The following is an 11470-nucleotide window of genomic DNA, read 5'->3' on the forward strand; positions in this document are numbered from 1 at the left end:
TGACCTTACTGCACCCGATAACAACAATAATTCATTTTTCAAAATTTTTGACTGGCTGCTTTCTGCATGACAACGTTCAATGCCCGATAGTTTATTATCAATTAATATCATTTTCGAAAAAGGAACTTGAAATAATTGATGCTGTCATTTGCTGGCGATCCTTTTTATCAGTACTTATTTTTAATATTTTATTTTATTTTTATTTTTGCACTACAACAGGCTTGAAGGCCCAATTACAGTGGTGAATGAAACAGAACACCCAGGCTTGAGAAAAATCACATTTAAATTTGTGTGTTCTCACCGGGAATTGAACCCGGAACCTTCTGTCTGTGAGTCAAGCGTCTTGATCACTACACCTCGGAGGCCGCCGATATTGATTCCAATTAAAGTTTCAGTTACAAATAAATGGATTTCGATGTGTCTACGTCATCATTAGGAGATACACGATATCCTAAATGTTACAGTGGTGCATTTAAATTTATAAAGAAACAAGTGTAAAATGCCTTACTACAAAATGAAAAATATTTTTCATATAAAAAAAAACCTTCGTATTACTTTCCTTTTTCAGAACCTAATGGTGAGTAAGGCAAAGCGTACTGCACAAGTACATCAACAATTGCGTATCTTGATAATTTTTTCTTGTAACTTTAAGGTAAAAAAATCAGTCTTACTTGGCCAGGAACTATGACATACCGGTAGAAAAACACATTTTAAAATAAATATTTCAAATCGGTTACGTCAAAAGTTGAGCCTCTTGCATGGTAAACGCGCTAACCATTTGATTACGAGACGGACAAAAACTTTAACACACTGTAACATTTGCAATGTGGCCTATGTCTAATCAGCATTTCTTCTTTCATTTAGTAAAAGGGTCGAACCGTTCATTGATGTTAGATTCATTAAAAATTTTTCATCTATTAACACTTTGAGTAACGGCAAAATACACATAGAATTTACCCTGTGCCCGGCCAATTTTTGTGAAATTTCATCCTTTGTAAAGGGTCTCTTAAAAGTGTCATAATCATAAAATTACTGGGTTAAATCAATTGAATTTTCTCATATTTATTTAAAACAATTTAATAAATCATTTGTGTATGATAGTTTTGCCAACATTAGCCTTTATGGAGAATCTATATAGGGGTATCACTTCTTTTTTGTGCTTTGTATCTCGGAGCCGTGTTAACACGTGATTACACGTGATTAACACGTGAAACACAATGCGTTAACCACGCATTGTGTTTCGGTCCCCTGATTTCACGTGGTTTACCAGCAGCAAAAAAGTACCAATGAAAGTCACTAGATGTCAATAAAATGCACTTTTTTAGACAGCTGGTAAAGCATGTGAAAACATGGGATACGACACAACGCGTGGTTATATAATCTCGTGTTAACACGGCTCCGGGATACAAAGTGTTAAGCAACGCATTGAATTTTTCTTTAATTTACGTATTTAATTTAAGATCTACTGGTTTTATGAACAGCATTCGGACATGCAAAGAATAATATTTAATAATTATTAAACTGTATTTTAAACGAGTTTCTTGTTAAATATTTCCTGTTTAATACAAAGGAACACGTTAGCGGCTGATATCCGAAATTTACCGTTTTTCTTATCCTTACTTAACCTTCCATTCAAACTATTATATTTTTTCTTTTACGGATAAAATAGGGCGTAATTATTTATCTATAAAATAGATTCCGATAATAAAAGAAAATGTGGGAGAAAAATATTTAAGGGTGCGATTTTACCAATACAAAAGAGATAAGATAAAAACCAATATTAACAAGATTTATACTCGCTACATCTTGCTTATAAATTTTCTGATACACCAAGCAGCGTGGAGTGAAGATAAAATGAGAATTAAGCTGTTTTCACATTGGAGAATTATAAATCTTTCAAACTGCAAAATGATAGGAGAAACAATAATGAATCTATCCTTTATACTCACGATTCATTTTCCTTATTTTGTATATGTTATTATATATATAATACGATAAATTATTACAATCACTAACAAAGTACATACGTGTCAGCTATCCATACTGGCTCATTGATCAATGACATCACTCTTAGAAGATTTGAATTAGGAGGGAGATGGCAAAGAACTGTATTGTCAAAATGCGTGACTACATTGGTCATTCAGACTTTAACCGTAATCTGTTAATAGGAATAGGCTCAGTGTCAGGCATAGAACACCCACATTTTATCACTTCTTCACATTATTTTGAATAATCCCACTTTGCCTGTTTATCCGAGAGAGCTCTTCCAGCCTCTATCACGACATGGACTATATATTCGTTCTAGTAACGAGAGTATTCTTTTCACACCCATTCACCGCTCTAATTTGCCATTTGTTAAAGTAAAAACATTTCAACTGTTGTGTAGATTGAATTATTTACTCTTTTCACAAAGGTACTATCATCTCAGTTTCATTTTCCTTGAACAGGCTGCTTTCTGCATAAATTATGTTTTTTGCCTAGTGATATTAATAATAATAATATTTGGCTGATTTATATAGCGCCATTTCTGCAAATAATCACTTCAAAGGCGCTTTACAATTGTTTATTTTAACTTACATTCTAACTAAGCTAAGTGACATATTGTATTATCTGATTGAAAATGATTGAGGGAATTTTTAAATATTTTTTCTTATTTATAAAAAAAAAAACAACAGCCATTAATAAAAAAATGAATATTTTTAAATAAATTAAAATTATAGGCCAGTTTTCCATACATTTATAAATACAATTTCAAAAAAAGCGTACATTTAAAAAGCCACTCCGCATCATTCCACACGTAAAAAATAAATAAAATATTCCAATAATAGTAAAATAATAAAAAAAAAATTTGTTTACTCGTACTTAAAATTTTTTTGCCGGTGGATCCATATGGAGTAACTCCAGATCAGCCCTCCTTCCTTTCCTCTTTCAAACAAATTAATTAATTACAATACTAAATCGTACAAAAAAATAAAATATTAGGTAGGTATAATAAACTAAAGAAGTGAGATTTTAGTTTGGATCAGAACTGACTGGGACTGTCGATCATTTGTTAGTTTGAAGGTAATTGGATCCAGGCAGAAGAGCCGGCAACGGCAAAACCACAATCTTAGAATCAAGTGTTTGGGGAGCGCCGGATTTCGACAAGTTTTCCTCTGCCTGAATCAAATGCTGACCAAAGAGAAGAATTTCTTCGACATGTAATTTCGGATTTCTATGATTGGATCAATACAGTACCCTATGCAGAATAAGACAGTAATAAAACTATTATGATAATTTACAATACTTAAGCACAAGTTTTTTTATTATTATCAATAAAAACGCTTTGATTTTTATAATCCGCTAACTAAATATGTTATTTTGTAAGTAATAAATATTAAAAAGGTAATTGGGTAAATTTATTAAATTAACGAAATCAAATAAGCACGCTTATTACTATGTATATCCCGATCTGCATCCAATGGTGCGTACGTAGAGAATACAATCCGGTTTTTTTATTAATCCCGGGATTTTTTAGATATGATCCCGGGATTCCAGGATTATCCCGGAATACGACTGTGTAATTTCAATTGGACTAAAATCAATAAAAAAATCTGTATTTTTTAGAAAATCGTTTATTTCTTTATAAATTAGTTAGTAGTAACAGAACACTTATAAAAAGAACAAAATTTGGCAATGTATTCATAATGAAGTAAAAATTAAAGCGGTTTATTGCAAATACAATAGAATGTAATTATAAGACAAACAAAAAATAAACAGATTTTTTTTATTTTTATTCCGAACTACATGCGCAGAAATATCAAAGCATCTCAAGTTAAATTTTCAAACAAGTTTCTTAGTTTATTGACAACGTAAGCAGCAGCTAAAGACGCTCACTCTGGTTCTACACTGGTTGGTGGAATAGACAACATATATTTATGTGCTACTTAGAAAACTGATATCCATGACCTCTTCCATTTTCAAATAGATTCATTTCACGTCTAATGCTATTCACAAAACCTCATTTATTTCGTACTTTAGGAAGATCTTGGGATCCCATACACTTATCAATTTTTAGTTGTAACTTCTCCTTTAATGACAATTGGTGATAAGGGATATGTTGCCTTGATTTATCATTCCAAGCTGGATTTGGTTATTCTTTCATCGTAATAAAGTGTCCTAAATACAATCTAGATAATGTCATTGACAAAACGTACTTAAATGCAAACAATTCAATTCAATTTATATATTTTTAATATAACATATACATAACAAACATATATTCAATACGTACATATTATATAGAAGAAAAAAATACATGAAAGAGACTCATGTCAAAGTAGTAGGAGAATTCTGCTCCGGAAAACCCCTTCGGATACATGGAACAGATCAATATCCAGAGCAATATTATTCAGCATAGTGGAAGCCCTTCCAACAGGCATAACTATAGGCAGGTTGGTCCAGAATATCTAAATATTAAACAATATATTATGTTGCTGTCTTAGTTAATAATCAGGAACATACAAACCAATGCTCATCATAATCTCAGAATTATCGATCATACTGAACAACAATCGATAAAAATATGTAGTTAAATACACATTCCCTCTAGTCTCTAAACTGTTGTAGCCAAACATACCCTGGAGAAACTTGATCGAGTAGAGCCAAAGACAATACCCGCACTCTCTCATGTAGAGATATCTCAGAAACTTATTTTGGATTTCCTCTATCATAAGAGAGTACTTCAGTTCATGTAGCCACCAAATCATCGAGCCACTCTCGAGTCTACTTTGCTCGAAGGAGACAAGACCTTTTTGCGGCAATCTTGAAAATCCTGAGATTTGCCAAGTACAATCCCGGGTTTTTTGGGGCTTGAAAACAATCAGGATCCCGGGATCCCGAGACTGTATTTTCTGTGCATAAACCACTGCACTGGCGCATTCATTGCGGCATATCTCGATCATTTTTGTTTAATGCAACCTAAGACCTTAGCATTACGCTTCAGATATATGTCCAGTAACAATGAAATATTGTAAGATAGAATCATCTTTAAACCATCCACTTAACTTTTTTTGGGATTGTTGGAAAGTTGAAAACTTTTGTCCAGGATTCTGGTTTTATTTCATAAATCAAAAAAACAAAAAGTGTTCCATAAATATATTTTTATACAACCATTTTTTCTGTCAACTGGTCTCGAGATGTATCCATCTCTTCATCGGGACATTAATTACACTAACATACAAATTCCACTGAATACCTGGTTGAACCGATTAATTTATTTCAATGTATTTTAGCCAAAAAAATTGTTGCCATTTGTTAAATCACCTTTATTGAAAGGTTTTTAATATTAAATAAAGTCATATTATTTTATAAAACCTTATGTAATGACAAAATTACGTCTCGAAACCGAAATTGTTTGTAAAGTTAAGTGCGAAAAAATGCCATAGAGATAAATGCCCTTGGTTCAATTACGCCCAGTGAGGTGTTAATGTAGAAAATAAAAAAAATAATAAGTTTTAGGTGAAATAAATAAATAAATTATTCCGAAACCTGTCGCTTATGGGCACTGTTACTCTGTAAGTATATTTAACTCATTAAAGTCAACATCATCTTTGGCGACACCTTTGTGTTTGGTGCATATGCCGCTACTGTACAAATAGAAAAACGTGTTTTTGCTTGCCGAAATTTTATATTATCTTTTGGTGTGGTAATCAAGATCAATCAGGTATGTTACATTTTAGGCTTTTTAAAATGATTTTAATGAATAAAGAATATAACTTTTTGTACTATTTTAAACTATATTAAAGTGCGGATGGATGCTTATATGGATCGAATTGAATTTTTAAACAGAAAAAAAAAATTATAAGCTTTGTGACATTGTTACAATTTATTTTTAACAATGCAATCAGATTTTGCTTGTGTAGATTGATTAAGCAAATACATTACGTTAAACATTTTTTTCGGTCTCGTAGTGTAATGGTCAGCGCGTTAACTTGCCATAAAAGGGGTCTCGGATTCGATTCCCGACATGGTTGATTTAAAATATTTATTCAAAGGGGTGTTTTCACACTAAAATATTTTATAGTCCCTGACTGGTACCTGAAGCGTAAGACTAATAATCTTATCTTCATGTAACAAAAATAATCAAGATACGCTGCGATTGGTGTACCAATGCAGTGCCTTCTAAACACTTTTCTATCTTTTGTTGCCTTATATTGTATTTTTTTAAATTTGGTGTTGTTTATATACTCATATTCTATACAACTTTCATGTATGCAAAAGTCTTATGGGCGTGAAAAATTAATAAAATAAAAATAAAATAAAATAAATAAGGTGCGAAAAGGGAATGATGATGATGATAAAAAAAATAAATAATAATATTTAGAATATAAATTCATAATTAAAACAAGCAGGGTGCACGGGAAAAAAATGAATTGACTAACACAAAAGAGCGTGTTAACTTGGGCATCCTGACAAATCTGCAATAGCGGAACGCTATAAAGACACCGGACATTTTTTCACTTGAACCAATAATTTTGCATTAACCCAGTAATTACAGTGCACGAATAATAAAAGAGGCAAAAAAAATACACAGACACCAAAATAATATAAACGAAAACGACAGGCTGAAATTAAACTCAACATGGTTCCCAGCACTACATACTACAAAAATGAATAAAAATGTGCCTTCTGCCGACTGCGACTCGGTACAAATTACTAGTACTTAAACACATTTTTTTTTTCAACAAAACACTCAGTTTACCCTGAAGATGGCTCCTGCGATGGTAGCCTAAAAGTCGGAAACAGTAACAGTAAAAACCTTTGAACCTATTTAATATTTTTCATTTTTTACACCTCTGTTGACTTTTCTATCTCAAGAAAAAGCACGTAGAAGTGTTCCAGAAAACAAATCAATATATTTTTATGATAGAATTTTAACACCCGCCTTAAACCTTTCGTACACGAAGGGAGTTACAATTCAGAAGGCCGGGTATATGTGAAGTATTATGAAGTATTTCTACAAACAAAATAAAATATTAATACAGATCTACTTGCGGCACGTGATCAAATAAGGAATGAACGCGAGGTGTGGTAGAAACTGTTTTGCCAAAGAAATGAGCAGTAACACATCATAACAAATGTATACAATCTGCCTATCTCTGCTTTAACACTCCAATGATACAATGGGTTTACTCTATCCAAGAGAACGAAGAATACAGATCCGCTTGTAAAATGGAACTTTAAATTGGCATTTGGCTCGATGGCAACTTGAAAATCTAGTGAAGTGATCAAGAAATATTTGTTTTAAATGTGATTTCGTACTGCAATTTTTAATGTTCTCAAACTGGTAACTGGAGCATTAGACTAATCAATAGTTCAATGACAAATAACTATCAGCGTTCTTAAAAACATGCTTAGCATTTGAGCGATCACAATGAACAATAATAAACATAAAAACAAAGTGATTTCATTTTATTTTAATATATTAAATAATGAACATGCTTAAGTTATCGCAGTCATAAGTCAACGCGTGTGTAATCTCAAAGTCAAGGCTCGTGTCGGATAGTTATTTATTTTCCTCGTAAATAAATAATTCATTGGTGAAAAATCGGCGTTTACTATAAAAAATAATACAATACATCGCATTTGCAAAATAGTAAGGAGTATGAAATACAAAAAAGTGAAAATTTAATTACAATAACTATGGCGACTGCTTTTGTTGACATTTGGCTTGCCAACCGCCGACTAAATGCAATAAACAGCATGATAAATAATAAATAAATAAATAAAAATAGCAGTTTTGGAATATTTTCCATACTTACATCGGTGAAATTCAAACACGTCATTGCGCAGTAGGATTATACGTCATGAAACGTAAATATTTTGTACAAATGATGATTTAAAAAAAAATATTTCTTGATAAAACTTCATAGTTCATGATTATGATAAAATTATATCTCAAGTTATCAATGAAACTTCTTGGTTAAGTTTTACTTTTTATTGTTTCAACCAACGAGCGCTTGACCAACCAGTCTTGAACATGCCTACTTAGGCGAAAGCGCTCGTTGGTCCTTTATAGTTACTTGACCGGCACCTGAAGCGTAAGACTGATCATCTAACCTTTATGTTATAAAAATGATCAATATACACTCTGATTGATGTATCAATGCAGTGCCCTATGCACTATCAGGTGCGGAATAAGAATGATGTTGATGACAAAATAAATAAAAAATATTTTAAAATCCAAAAGTTAAGAAACTTATTAAGCTCAATTATTATTTTCAGCTTTTTAATTTTATTGATTAAATAAAATAGATAAAATTATCTTTATTTAATTAAATAATTTTATTGTTTCAACTATATTTGTCAGTGAAATGGGATCACACTCATAACGGTGTGATCACAGCAGATAACGAGAGGATAAAAGATTAGTTTCTGGCGCCTCCAAACCAGAACTATCCTGCTAAGGGAAGGTAGCCCCGACAGAAAAATCCACCAGAGAAGGCAACGGAAACCACTCTGGTCATCTTTTCCTCGGAATCACTATGGCGGATACATCCAATAAGCAGTTGTCCTGGCTGCAGAATATAAGAATAGCGCAGGACTGAGATGCTTTTGCGGTTGTGATTGCCAACGTCGGGGGGACCTGACAAGACACCGCAAGAAGATTAAAAAAATAAAAATTTACACCGTTCACAGGATTTTTAACGAGGTAAAAAATATAGAGTAACCTTTTTATAATATCATACTTTCAACAAAATATAAGCTCTTTCGAAATTTTGTGAGAGACTTTTCAATGAATCAACGAAAATTCCATTAATTTATGTGTTATTTGAAATCATGAATAATGAAAGGAATAACAATGAGATCTAAATTCCCAGAAAAAGTGATTGGATGAACAGGCTTAGTAATTCCCTTAGAATTTATGAGTGAAGAGAGGAAAACGATGAAAACACTTAGCACGTGTTTGAAAAATTTCAATCTTGTTTTTAGATGTTCAATTTACATCAAGAGATGAAATACGCGGGTATATAAAATTTTAAAATTTAGATTGTTTGATAAAATTTTGACTCGCACAGTTGAAACATCAGTCACACGAATAAGTTAGCGTTCTTATGATTTATTGTGTCGTAGACAACAAAACTTCAAAAAACAAGCAGCTGGAAAAAGTATACATTATATTTATTTTATTTCTTAAGTTTTTTGTAGCAATATAGAAACAATAAGACTTTTGTATGAATGCATATCTCTAAACCTAAGTAATATATACTTAAAACACTAAACTTTTGAGTTTTGATAGTACGTGCTTGAGAAGGATATTAGGCATTATGTAATTTGATTTTATTGACAACATTGAAGTGCAAAAACGTAACAAGCAGCCTTTTTACGAATGTCCTCAAGGAGTGATCGCGGACTTGGCTTAAACGCGTGTGGCGTATACCTCAGAAGAGAAACCCAAGCGGCCTCTTCTCTACACTTGCGGAATCCAGTTGTTCTAGAAGGCAGTCAATCTCAATTTCAGCGGAAGTTAGGGGATGGGTTTGACATAGGAGACAACAATTCTGGCTGGCAATAAGGTCTTCTATAAACATCTGGTTAAATCTACCTGCTCCATTTAGAAGCAATATAGTAAATCTAAAGAACAGTCACACACGTTACATGTAATAAAACCTTTTAAAGCCATATCTCTTTATTCATGTTTATTATTGTCTAATAAATAGGACTATTCTATGTATTTCTCTTAACCAAAATAAAAGATTTTTTTTATTCGATAATATGAGCAATGTTCAAATAATGTTTTAGGATAAAAATATTGTCCCAGGTCCCGTGATTGACTTCCGGCAAAGTAAAGTTAATACATATTTAAAACGTATTATTTAACTGAAATATTTTATGGTCTCTGGATAAGCTTGAGACTAATTATCTTGACTTCACGTATATCATAAATAATCCCTGATACACTGCAATTCAATGCCATGGCGGCGCTTTTTGAAAAAAATATAATGTCATTGGAAATATCTGAAATTACTTTTACGTAATATCAAATAATATAATAATATCCTCAACATCATATTATGTGATAGATTCGCAATTAAATTTAAACTTTACTCTTTACGAATACATTAAATTTAAGTTTAAAAATATTAGATTACCGTAATATAATCTGAAATATCTTTGCAATATTTTGGTTTTTCGATATTTGGAAAAGAATCTCATTCCAAGGAAAATTTGATCCGATTATTTTCACCCCGAAACACACCGCCAGGTTGAGGGTTGTTTCGAGCTTTCATGTGGTTATTTTAAGATAAAACAAACACAGCCCCAAAAAATATACCTTTCTCCCAACTTATACAAAGTAGAAGATATTATTTTTAGAAAAAACCGTTCAATATAAACATCAAAAACATACATTTTTAGAACAACGATGTAATGTGCTTTTCCCGTGAGATTTAATTAGTAACATAATTAGAGTAGGAAATGTATTTACAAAGGAAATGATGAAATGGATTACATGCGGTATTTGAAAATCGTATGTTTTGTTAGTTTTATTCCATATTTACATTTTTAAATGTCTTACCTCCATACGTTTTTTTGGGCGATCCTATGGAAGTTTGATTCGTTTTTACGTTTCGGCCGCCATTGCAGCGGAGACTTTCAGAGTGAACTGTGTGTTTTGTAGAAACATATGACTAAATGTGCAAGTTATTTGTACCGCATCACAGTCGGAAACAAGCACGTTACATGGCATTTGTGGCAACTTACACGGGATCACATAAAAAAATATTTATTTTGGCAACGTGACTGTGAAAGTTTACACAAAAGTCTTAACTCGAAATTGTCAATTCTAAACAGATCTTAATTTACAATTATTATTTTGTTATTAATTTTTTTTTATCATACAAAAATATGAGAAAAAAAGTGTCTTCTTCTCTGAGTGCATGTCCGCTATCGGGCGTCTGCGATCATCTTGGTAAACATAACTTTATTTGTGGCTGCCCAGAAAAGCTTTACTGAAGTCTTGACATAGCACTGCGGCAAATTCTTTAACTAGGAAGTTCTTCTTCTCCAAGCCCTTTTCTGCTCACAATTGTGCGTTGAACAATGAAATACAGTATCGAGTGTCGTATGATGTGTCTGAAATTCTGCAAACTTTGGATTTTAATAGTTTTTCAATTTATTTTTCACTTTATTTTCGACCATTCATCTATCATTTTTTTTTCAGAACGATACACTCGCATCTCAGAGGCTTTCGATTTGTTGATAATCTTTTGGCTGAGAGTCCAAATTTCCGATCAGTACAAGAACACAGAGATCACATAGCACCGCGCCATGTGAATTTAAAGGTTTTGAATATATATCGTGGCTGGACAATACCCTTTTCATCTTAATGAATGTGGATCTAGCTGGTTCTGCCCTTTTTTTTCTTGTATAAGGTTTTTTATTTCGACATCAGGACCCTAACTTTTTTTAACGTGCATCCAAGGACGTA

The sequence above is a fragment of the Micrasema longulum genome, unplaced genomic scaffold (genome assembly GCF_059751315.1).
Source record: "Micrasema longulum isolate JH-2025_06_02 unplaced genomic scaffold, ASM5975131v1 h1tg000543l, whole genome shotgun sequence".
In the NCBI taxonomy this organism is placed as follows: Eukaryota; Metazoa; Arthropoda; class Insecta; order Trichoptera; family Brachycentridae; genus Micrasema; species Micrasema longulum.